General features: G+C 43.1%; 1 protein-coding gene across 6 annotated transcripts in view; it reads right to left on the bottom strand.

Moving 5' to 3' along the window:
* Positions 1-1,842: 1,842 nt before the first annotated feature.
* The window catches only part of CDK14 (cyclin dependent kinase 14), a 683,048-nt gene continuing 673,201 nt past the window's right edge, over positions 1,843-11,689 (bottom strand). For all 6 annotated transcript variants that reach the window (XM_055420391.2, XM_055420393.2, XM_055420392.2 and 3 more), the window contains one exon: positions 1,843-5,187. The gene's annotated coding sequence lies outside the window, so the exon portion shown is untranslated. The remainder of the gene's footprint in view (positions 5,188-11,689) is intronic.

Here is an 11,689-nt window from a genome sequence, read left to right as displayed (position 1 = left end):
GCAGCCGAAAGACGATCGGCGTCTCTACTGCCCCATTGAAAAAGTTAGAACTATTTCTCAAAGCTATTTCTTCGTCCTCCTGTAGATCCCAGCTCTCCACCTGCTTGTGGGGTGACGTCACCCCGGGTACGCCCCGCCCCATTGCTGGGAATGACGTCAGCAATGGGCATCTATCTGCTCTCCTGTCAGTCACCAGCGTGGGATGACGGCGTACGTTTTGCTCCCTTGAAACAGCCGCAAGGAACATGTTATTGTTCCGACCCTTGTACAATTCTAATCTGTTTCCAAGGTCACTCATGGCTCCCATTTAACTAAGGAATGTGCCTATTATCCCTACCTTGGCTACCATGAAGTCTGCCTCTATGCCAGGGGTCCCCAACCCTCCCCGCAAGCAAGTCCGTGACCTGTTAAGAAGCCCACAACAGCGGGTAAGTGGTGGGTGAGCTGATGAAAGCTTCACCTGTCCCTCTCCATCGCTCCCCATCACTGGCATTACCACCTGAACCATCCCGTTTCCCTCCCACCCCCAACTCCACCGCCCCCGTCCATGGAAAAAAAATTTGTCTTCCATGAGACTGGTCCCTGGTGCCAAAAAGACTGCAGCTCTATACCCTCCCAGTCTCAGGACCCATGGGGGAGGCCAGAACTGTGTGGAAATGTACCTGCCTTTGACATAGATGATTTGCTGCTCCAGGCAAACAGCAGGGGCAGTTGAGGGCTGGAGATGCAGTGCTCTTATGAGCTCTTGCAGCATGCAATTCACATCAACTGAGAATACTTAAATTCGGTTCTGTGACAGGGTCAGCTTGTGGGGGCTTATAAACCATAACATCACAGGCGTTATCAGAAAAGAAGCAAGGGAAGGGACACCTGAAGTACCTGCTGCTGGTGGGTGAGGGTCTGCTCAGGGAGAGAAAGCCAGGGATCCAGCTCCTCTTAACATGAGATATGAATTCTGATATTTTCTCTTCAAGGAGAAACATTTAAAAATCACCCAACTGCATATCTAGAAGTTGATGACTCTATCTGGTGTGAACTTTATTATCAATTCATGGGGATTTGTTTGGGGTTATGAAGATCCAACAGGAAAGAAGAGGTGGTGACAGAGATGAGACTGGCCTCCCCAGGTGGCACGGTCCATCCCAGTGCAGCGCCCAGCAGTGCCAGGTCAGGTGCGGGTGCCCGCTCGGCAGGGTTCAGAGAAGTGTGCTCGGTTCCAAAAACAGCAATGCCTCTGACAGAATGTCAGCACATTCAGACTTTGATTTGTATTCAATGGAGGGTAACCTATTCACCTTTCTCCTTTGCCTTTGTCAATCCTAAAGGAAATCAACTGTGAATATTCATTGGAAGGACGGATGCTGAAGCTGAAGTCCCAATACTTTGGCCACTTGATGCGAACAGCCAACTTGTTAGAAAAGACCTTGATGCTGGGAAAGACTGAGGGCAGGAGGAGAAGGGATCAACCAAGGGTGAGATGGCATCACCAGTTCAATGGATATGAGCAAACCAAGCAAAGAGAGGGTTTAACAGATCCCTGGAACATCCCAGCTAACTCACTCCTTCGCACATCCAAAAGCATTCTATACTTGGTCTCTTATTTGCACTATTTTTTCTTATTTTTTTTATTGGCCACACTGTGTAGCTTGTGGGATCTTAGTTCACCAGTCAGGGACTGAACCTGGGCCCCCTGAATTGGAAGCTGGGAGCCTTAACCACTGACTGCCAGGGATGTCCCTATACTCTTTAAGCATGGTTGTGTCTAAGAGTTTTTAAGATAATGTTTCTTTGATGGAATATAAGGTGTTATTTGATACTCACCAAGAAGATGTACCAAGAAAATGTACAGAGATTCTGCTATACTTTATTCCATATCATGTTACAAGAAAACAACAGTGACAGCTGACAAACCATTACGTCTTTCATAATACAGACAAATTACAATTGGTAACAAATATGCAACATGTATTATTCCATTCTCCTTTACTATGTGTCATTTTGAAGGATAATAGTTTTCTGAATGATGCTAGCTCATTTCTTACGTACCAACCGCCTGTTAGAAAGTACACATTTCAGTGTATCATATTAAAAAAAAAAAGATAAAAGAAAAATTTAAAAAATCCACTCCCAACTAGAGACTTTAGATTGGTGCCTCTAAAATATGCTGCTATAGGAAGGGAATGAGGAGATTGCTTATTTGATTTGATTTTGTTTGGTTTGGTTTTTGGTGTCTGAGAAAATTACAAGGCAGTAGCATATACGGTTTCCTCTGCCTACAAGCTGGTAAGGGAGATGGAAGTTCTATGCAGTTACGCAGCATATTCCTATGTATAAGGGGCAGGCAATAATCTACCCCAGTATGTACAGCCTAAACATCCTCTTATATAACAAAGATTACAAAACCAGTAATATTCACAGATGATTATCTTGTGTAGACTCATTACCTAAGGTGCTGATTACACTAGCTATCATGTACACACTGAGGAAAGGATACCAAGAGGCCGTGCTTTCTCTGCAAGCTTGGAGGCTCCTCAGGGAACCCTCCTCGTCACTCTTGGGAGGTAGAAATAGCTTCTCATCCTTGTGTCATTGAATGGACAGCCATTCCCACCTTATACCCCCCCTTTTTTGTTTTGTTGTTTCTTTTTTTTCCCGTGTCCTGTGTATCTTGTATTTTTAAGTCAACCAAACTCTTCCTTCCAGACCATGGAAACGAAGTCCAAGGTTTCCTTTCAGAGCACTGTGTGTGCAGTCATATTATATGGATATAGAACATGCTAACATGTTCTAACTATTCCAGCTGTTTGAACTGAAGCTACTCCTTCATATAAAAATATCTCACAAAACATTCCAGTGCTTTCTCAACAGAATAATATATCTGCTCATGAACAGTCTGGAGTGATTTTCATGGCTGTCCTCAGTGAGAGGAGGGGAGAAAAAGGAAAAGGTAGTTGCAAGTGGGAGAGGAAAGAGAAGGAAACTTTGGATGTCCTGCATCAACGTCAAGCAAGGGGAACTAGAAATCTCCTAAATGAGACTCTTCTGAAACACATGTCACTGTAATAAAACATATTCCTTCTACTGAGAAGTATTACATTTCATTTTGCAAGAGAAACTGCCAGGGATAGGGTCATAGATCTGTGAATAACTTAACATGTCTAACTGAAGCCTTTAAACATTAAATATCTTCAAATTAGAAAGCTTATTATGTAGCAAGACTTCATCATCAGTTGCCCTTGGTTTAAACTTCATTAAGTACAAAAGCTGTGCCTCTCCCCCAAAGTGAATAATTCAAACAAATCACAGGAAAGGCTTGTTTTCTGATTGCAGGTCAAGTTTTCTTTCCATGTTTACTTTAAGAAATCCTAATGTAAATACACATTAAGTCAAAATCCCTCTGCAGACTTCCAAAGAGTTGGAATGTGTGAAAGAAGAATGGGAAGGAGTTCTAGGTGGCAAAGAGTAAACATTCTGGCCTTGGATAACATTTCCTCTCTTTAAAATCAACCAGTAAATGGCTTAGCACTTAGAAGCTTACAATGAATGCTACTTTGGGGACAAGATGGATTGTGACCTTAACGTCTATCCTCACATCCCATTCCAGGGAAAGTACCGTTTTAATGTTAAGAAATTCTGGGTCCGAGTTCCTACGTGTACTGGGTTTGACCACAGGAAAGCTTTTCCTTCACCTGGCGCTCAGGGAAAAGTCTTTGTCAAGCTGGCTGGTAATTCCTATTCTTGATCCTAGAAAGTGCGACTCTCCTAACAGGAAATGTAAAACAAGGTACACGCCGGGATTTCCATAGGAACTGCTGTCCTGAGGAGCTAGGTTTCATGCTCCAGATGAAGCCTCCTGACTGCCCCACTAGCCTCAGTGTTATTGGCATCTGCAGCGGGGGCTGCCCCGCCGGGAACAGACCTGTGCCGGGCAGCGCGCCCCGGATCAAAGTCCGCATGCGCGGTCCACATCGCGCCCACGTCATATATTCATCTTCATCCTCCGAGGTTTAACTCCTTAAACAAGGGAAGCCGGGCCTTTCTTCCCCCCTCCCCTCTTTTCCATCTTTAAAGCACGACTCCTGCCTGTTTCTAACACCTGCATCCGTACAGTTACTCCCGGAGACTTAACAGGTAGGGTACCCAATGATGCCTTCCAATCAGCTTGGAATGTTTAAAAAAAAAAAAAAATGTGGTTCGAAGGTGCTTTGGTGTAAATGAGCAAATTTCACACTCTGGATAACTTGATAATCTGCTTTCTCAATGTTGACTAGTAAAGACAGTATTCGGGGCTCATCCAGAAGATATAATTCTTTTGCACTCACGATTTAAACGTTCTGTTCCTCACTTTTCACCATTTAGAAAATACAAAGCATAACAAAGTGGATGGAAAAAATAAGATGTTGACAAGACCCAGAAAACATGTAAAAAGTTACCTCAATTTCCAGAGGTTCAAAAGGAAGCGATTTATCCCTGTCTTTGTTCTTAAATGTTTCATATTTGTTTCTTCACTTCCAGCCTGCTCGGAGAACAGTCATGCTATGTGGCTTGAAAATGCTAAGCAGATTCCGATATCCTAGATAAATGTGCAGTTGTTTCCGAGAAAAAAAAAAAAAGCACATTTGCAAACGTTCTCAAAAGGGAAGAGACAAGTGGTGCTCCACCGCCAGAGACCAAGTTGTCAAGTCAGTCAGAGAACATGGGTTTGCTTCAGCTACAGTTTTCCTTCCTGGTGGCTGCAAAATGTGCACTGCTCTCAAAGCAAACACACATTGTTTCATGCCACTATGTGGCTTTCAAGTACAGACATTACTGAAGAAGTGTGAACACCGAGTGTGTTGTCTTAATGTATTTAAGACACGGCTGGTGAAAGCATAAAAACCTTTATAGAGACGCCGCGGTGCAGAGGGAAATCAAACAAAATCAAACACAAAAGACTGAAAAGAATACATGCCATGTATCAGTAAGCAAAACTTAATCTTCACATAGTTCTTGGAAATCACAAGGTATCCAAATGCGTGCAAGGTTTTAAATAAATTGCGGAGAAAACAGGGTCTTGCCAACTTCAATTTTCTTCTAAGTGAAATCCACCCCAGGGAGTGAAAGGAAACTGATCCATGATTCCCTTCGAATTATTGGCCACTTCATTAATGTTATTTTTTTTCTCCCCAGAACGATGACAACTTAATCCTGGAAGGAGAAAAAGAGAAAACTGTTATATGTTAAAAAACAAAACAAACAAATCTTACATCGTTCTTTTTCCAAAATTACACAAGACATCGAAAGTGGTCAGGCCAAAGCGAGCCTGTCCATTTTTTTTCCACAGCTACCTCGAGCATTCTCTTTAGCCAAGACAGTTCTTATAATACGATAAACAAATGTTCTGACTGTATTTTCTTCCATTAAAATAATTCAACTCCATGAATTTAAATGGTCTAACCTCCTCTTGGATTATTTAGAGAAAAAGAAATTCAGCAAATCTCCTTCCCCAAGTCATTAGCACTAATACTGGTCTTAATTAAGTGCCTGTGGCATCATACAGATCATTAAAAGGACAGATCGGATTCATTTTTTGGACACGAAATAGAAAAAAGGATCACATTCTTTTTTTTCTTTTTTAAATCCAGTTGCATATAAGTCCACGGTGCCGACTATCAGACCTAGTTTCAGCAGAATGAAAATTGGCCATCTTGACCTGAATTGCGAGGCTCTTCCCACCATCCTGCATACACCTGTGGGTTTCCAGTGATGCCTGCTTAAATTCGGTAACTGCTTCCGAATGGAATGTGAACCATTCCAGAAGAAAGGAGGGATGCTCACTCCGCTTCTCTCTCGCTTTCTTTTTGGCCCTTCAGCATTTTCATTGAGTTTCTAGGGTAGGAAAAGAATGTCTTGCTAGGAAGGGTGAAAAGAAATGCTGCCAAGGTCAAGGCACACAGCCGAGAGATTTGATCCATCAGCTCCATGGAGGCCCAGGACCAACTGTCCCCTTCCACAGTGCCACACGGTCCTCTTCCTGGGCAGACAGGGCCCCACAGCCCCTGTCGAGACCTCACAGTGCAGTTGCCCTACTGCTGCCCTTGGAGGCTGTACTGCCAAGCATGTTATCCTGAGTGGCACGGCCCTGACCAAGGAAGCAGAAAGCTCCCATCTGACAGTGAAGAAGCATCAGAATAGTATCCTTTCTACCCTCTACTCATCCCCCACCCCCCACCTACTTTCAGGATTTTTAAAAGGCTAACTTTCCACCTTGTTTTAAAAATTGACATGAAATTCATATAACACAAAATTAACCATCTTAAGTATACAATCCCTGAGTTGGGAAGATCCTGTGGAGGAGGAAATGGCAACCCATTCCAGTATTCTTGCCTGGAGAATCCCATGGACAGAGGAGCCTGGCAGCTACAGTCCATGAGGTTGCAAAGAGTCGGACATGACTGGGCGTGCACACAGAGCATATAAATAACTTGCGCTCAGTGCATTCACAACGCTGTGCAACCGTCACCTCTATCTAAGTCCAAGACACTTCCGTCACCCCCAAAGGACAGCTCATATTCTTCACTTATATTTCTTGACTCCTTTACTCCCATTCTTCCCTTGCCCCAGCCTCTGGCAGCAATGAATCTACTTTCTGTCTCTACGTATTTACCTGTTCTGGAAATTTCATGTAAGTGGAATCATACAATATGCGGTGTCTGGTTTCTTTCACTTAACATAATGTTTCTAAAGTTCACCATGTTGCAGCGTGTGCCAGTACCTCGTTCTTTTTCATGGCCGAATAATATTCTGTTATATGAATATGAGACATTATGTTTATCGATTCACGAATTGATGTATATTTGGGTTACTTTCACCTTTTGGTTATTGTGAATAGTACTGCATGGGGTCGCTACGAGTCAGACATGACTGAGCGACTTCACTTTCACACATTGGAAAAGGAAATGGCAACCCACTCCAGTGTTCTTGCCTGGAGAGTCCCAGGGACGGCGGAGCCTGGTGGGCTGCCGTCTATGGGGTCGCACAGAGTCGGACACGACTGAAGTGACTTAGCAGCAGCAGCTGCTATGAACATGCATGTACAAATATTTGTTTGACTCCCTGTTTTCAATTCTTTTGGGTAACAATTAGAAGTGGAATTGCTGGGCCATACAGTAATTCTGTTTAGCTCTTTGAGGACCTGGCAAATAATTTTCCACAGTGGCTGCAACATTTTATAATCCCACCAGAAATATACAAAGGTTCTAATTTCTCCACACCCTTGCTAACATTTGGTATTTTCTGTTTTTTTGTGTGTTTGCTTTTTCTTAATTATAGAAAAACTAGTGGATGTGAACTGGTATCTCATTGTGATTTTGATTTGCATTCCCCTTATGATTGGTGATGTTTAACAGCTTTTCATGTGCTTGTTGACTATCTGTATATATATTTCATTTGAAGAAATATCTATTCAAGTCCTTCACCCATTTTTAAATTGGGCTGTTTGTTGTTGAGTTATAGGACTTTTTTAAAAAATATATTTTGGATAGTAATCTCTTGATTTTCAAATATATACTCCCATTCTGTGAGATGCCTTTTCATTGTATTGATAGTGTCCTTTGATGTACAAACATTTTAATTTTGATGACGTCCACCTTACCCATTTTTTTGTTGTTGCTTGTGGTTTTTTAGTGTGTTAGTGACTCAGTTGTGTCAAACTCTTTGTGACCGCATGGACTGTAGCATGCCAGGCTCTTCTGTTCATGGAATTCTATCCAGTCAAGAGTACTGAAGTGGGTTGCTGTTCCCTTCTCCAGGGGATCTTCCTGACCCAGGGACTGCAGGCAGCTTCTTTACCATCCGAGCCACCTGAGAAGTCCATGTCATATCTAAAAATCCATTGTCAAATCTAAGGTCATGAAGATTCACCCCTATTGTTTTCTTCTAAGAGATGCCAGTTCTTCCAGGAGACCTGCCCACCCTGGCCAAACAGGAGTGGGGGTTTGTCCTGACATCTGCTTGCCAAGGCAGAGTTCTGACAGCCACACCCAGGTGAAGTAGTCATTCCCTGGCTCTCCTCCACTCCACCACTTTTATCGGCAGAACGCAGACCTGGCCCCCAAGCTGACCTTCTGAACAAGAGACTTCATGCAGTGCTCCTGAGGTGTCGGGGCATGTACTGTGGGGGAGCGCCTAGGGTAGCAGGTGGCGTCACCGTGTTCCTGAGTAGGCTTGGTTGGCCATCATGTCCCTAGAGCATAGCCCAGATCCAGCTCAGGTCCTCAGCGAACAGCTGTGGTTTGAACAGGAAGGAGAAAGGTGGCCTTGGAGAACCTGGGAGTGGAACATGTTCTCAGATGTTACACTCCCCCTGGCGTGGTGACGGAGGGCAACTGCTGTGCCTGTGCTGCTGCTGCAAGACCGACAGGCTGGGAACAGAGCAGGCCATCTCCAGACACACTGCAGGCTGAGAAGTGTGGGTCCAATTAACACCTGTCTATAGGCTGAACATTTTTTTTAACTTCATGACATTCTATTTGAAAGAAAGAAATTATTTGATTTTCAGTCTTTTTGACTTCAGGCTTCCCAGGTGGCTGGAGTGGTAAAGAACCCACCTGCGAGATACGAGTTTGATCCCTGGGTCAGGAAAATCCCCTGGAGGAGGGCATGGTAACCTACTCCAGTATTCTTGCCTGGGAAATCCCAAGGACAGAGAAGCCGGGCAGACTACAATCCATGGGGTTTCTAAAGAGTCGGACGTGACTGAAGTGACCTAGTATGCACGCATATTTGATTTCAGGTAACCATAAATTGTCACCATTGTCCATAGCATGTAACTGTCCTATTGGACTGATTTAAGACACATGTTGATTGTGTGTGTCCTTGCCTTTGCCCTGATTCTTTGGCCGTAACCTCTAGGAGAATCCTATGGACCTAACCCAGGGCATAAGCAGAGTTGGGGAATAAAGGATAAACATAATAATCGTAATTGGATAGTAAGTGGTGAAAACAGTGATGATGAAAAGTCTATTACTTAGGCTGAGGCTCAGACATTCAATGGAAGGAGCCAATAATATGAAAAGAAGGGAGGTGCCCGTGAGATAGACTCTTTCCCATCTCTGTGAGAAGCTGAGCCCAAACTGTGTCTGCTTTGCTGCCTGACGCTGGTCACTGGCAGCTTGGGATGGCCATTCTTCATCCTTGGGCAGCATCGGCATCCATTTCAGATTTCAAGGACTGCATATGAGGTAGAAAAATTCCCTAAAGTCCAAATGTAATCATGCATTTGACAGGTGGGGATAGAGACGAAGGAGCGATGGCACACCACATTCATAGGGAAGCAAGGTATAATAGCAAAATCCTGTCCTTACATTTACGCGAGAGATTATTAAAATGCACTGCACATACAACAAAAATGAAACTGAATATCAATTATAGGCTCAACTATATGCACATCAACTCCGAGGTCTAGAAACCATAAGAATAACTGATGCCATTGGTATCCTGCTTTCTGTTTTCACAACGTTCTTTCTCTAGAAACGAATGTTTTAAAGCAGAAATTGCATTTTATTGATAAAATCCTTATGCAGAAATATCTACATAGAACTTTTCAGCTATAAATATTAATTAATTGGATCGCTCGTACCCATAATGCAACTTCGCTCTGACCCATGTGCCCTATGAACTAGATATTTTTTGGATTCAATTTTCTTAAAACCAACTGTCAGCGTCATGTGATGGAAGAGATGAAAAATGAAAATGAGCAGCCCCGCTGTGCAGGTGGGTGACCTGTGGGAGAGAGTCTGCCTGGTAGGGTTTTTACACGAACCATCAGACACAGACCAATTGATTAGATCATCTCATACCCGCCACCAACTAGGCTCAAGAGACTAATTAGAGAGAGTACTGCCTGCGCAGGCACCCCATTGACACCTAATTTGCTCAGCCAAAGCCTTTGGGGAAAATGTATTATCTCTGCAGCCGCACTTCATGCATTTCTGATTTGAGGCATAAGCAAGGGGCGCTTCACCACTCTTCTGAGCAAACTAATGGAGAAGCCCTTAAGTGCTCAACGCAAGCAAACAGACCCGAACTAAAAACGGGCCAGGCTTTCTGATTCCCTCTGTGCTCCCTGTTAAATCTCTGTGTATACACACACACACACACACACACACACACACACAGTTTACATGCTGGGGGGACAACACAGCCCAAGGAGCCCAGCTCACGGTGCCTGCATCAGATGGTCTTTCACTGGCCTCTTTACCCACTCGAAGGTTCTGTGTTTATTTTTTATTTTTTTTAACCCTGCTGCACTGCCCCTCCACAAAGTATTCCTTTTTTCTACAGGAAGGTTCAGGCCCTTCCCCCCAACCCCCCCTAAGCCTCACTGGAGAGAAGTGATTATTTTTCCTCCAAATTAAAACAACTGTAGGTTTTCCTTTCATCCTTTAAATTGTGAAGGGGATATTCACTAGGATGTATGTGAAGCTGCAGGGTAATCCACTCATTTCTATTTGAGGGAATTCTTTGTAAAGATGCCTAACAGAAAGGGAAGAAATTTGACAGGAAACTACCCTGTGGTAGCAAACACAGTACAGAATTATAAAATAGTTAACCTCCCTTCAAGAAAACCAGTGTATACTATTTGACCATCTTTATCTTTTATCTATTTCTAATCTAGAATAAAACTAATTCCATTATTTCCTTCACTTCAAATGTAGAACCCAGAAGACCAGCATATAAGGAGGAACTTAAAGATAGGTATATAATTAATCACATGCTTATAAAAAGGAAATAAAAATGAAAAGTTCAGGCAATATGGGAAAAATAGAGTATCTTTGTCCCAAATCTAGTGGCTAGAGGGAATGAATTTCCATAATGCTGGAATAAAAGAGAAAAAAAAAAAAGAAACAGAACCTGCTATGGTGTGTTCTAGAGTGGCCTTAATGATTTTATGCCTTTCCACTCACATATTGGATGAATTATTTTATCCATGTGTTCTGGTAAATTACAATTCTGTTTTGTGCGAAGTCACTTCAGTAGTATCCAACTCTGTGTGATCCCAAGGACTATAGCCCACCAGGCTCCTCTGTCCATGGGATTCTCCCGGCAAGAATATTGGAGTGGGTTGCCATTTCCTCCTCCAGGAGAATCTTCCTGACCCAGGGATCGAACCCGTGTCTCCTGTGTCTCCTGCCCTGCAGGTGGATTCTTTACCTGCTGAGCCACCAGGGAAGCCCCCTTGTAATTTTCACATTTATCTTATTCTTAAGAATTTGATGAACTTTTTGGGGGATCAATTTAGCTGTCTACTTTGGAAAGCAGCATTCACAGTTGGCCTAAACTGGGCCTTCCAGTAGTCAGAGGACTCCAGAGGCCATTGGAGTCCTGAAGCATATGGAGAGCGGTTGTAGGGGAGATGTTTGAAAACAGTTAAAAAAATCAGGGCCTCAACAAACACACACAACCACCTACAGAATTTATTCTGACTTAGTGAAAAAGAAAAAAGACCGGAAAGCTTTTCTTCCCCAAGTGCCGTATTAATAAGAGTCACATGAAAAATACCCAGGGGAAAAAGAAAAACAAACCAAAAATCCACCAGGCTGTGCCATTTTGAATTTGATTTTGCTTAAAATACTAAACTGAAAAACAGTCAAATTAATCTTTTGTACCTAATTAATCTTCCAGTAGAGTTTGCCACTGTAGAAAATTA

The sequence above is a fragment of the Moschus berezovskii genome, chromosome 3 (genome assembly GCF_049115385.1).
Source record: "Moschus berezovskii isolate FMDL1 chromosome 3, NW_MosBer_1.0, whole genome shotgun sequence".
Taxonomy (NCBI): domain Eukaryota; kingdom Metazoa; phylum Chordata; class Mammalia; order Artiodactyla; family Moschidae; genus Moschus; species Moschus berezovskii.
The sequence above is the reverse complement of the archived record's forward strand: the minus strand, read 5'-3'. Positions and strand labels throughout refer to the sequence as shown.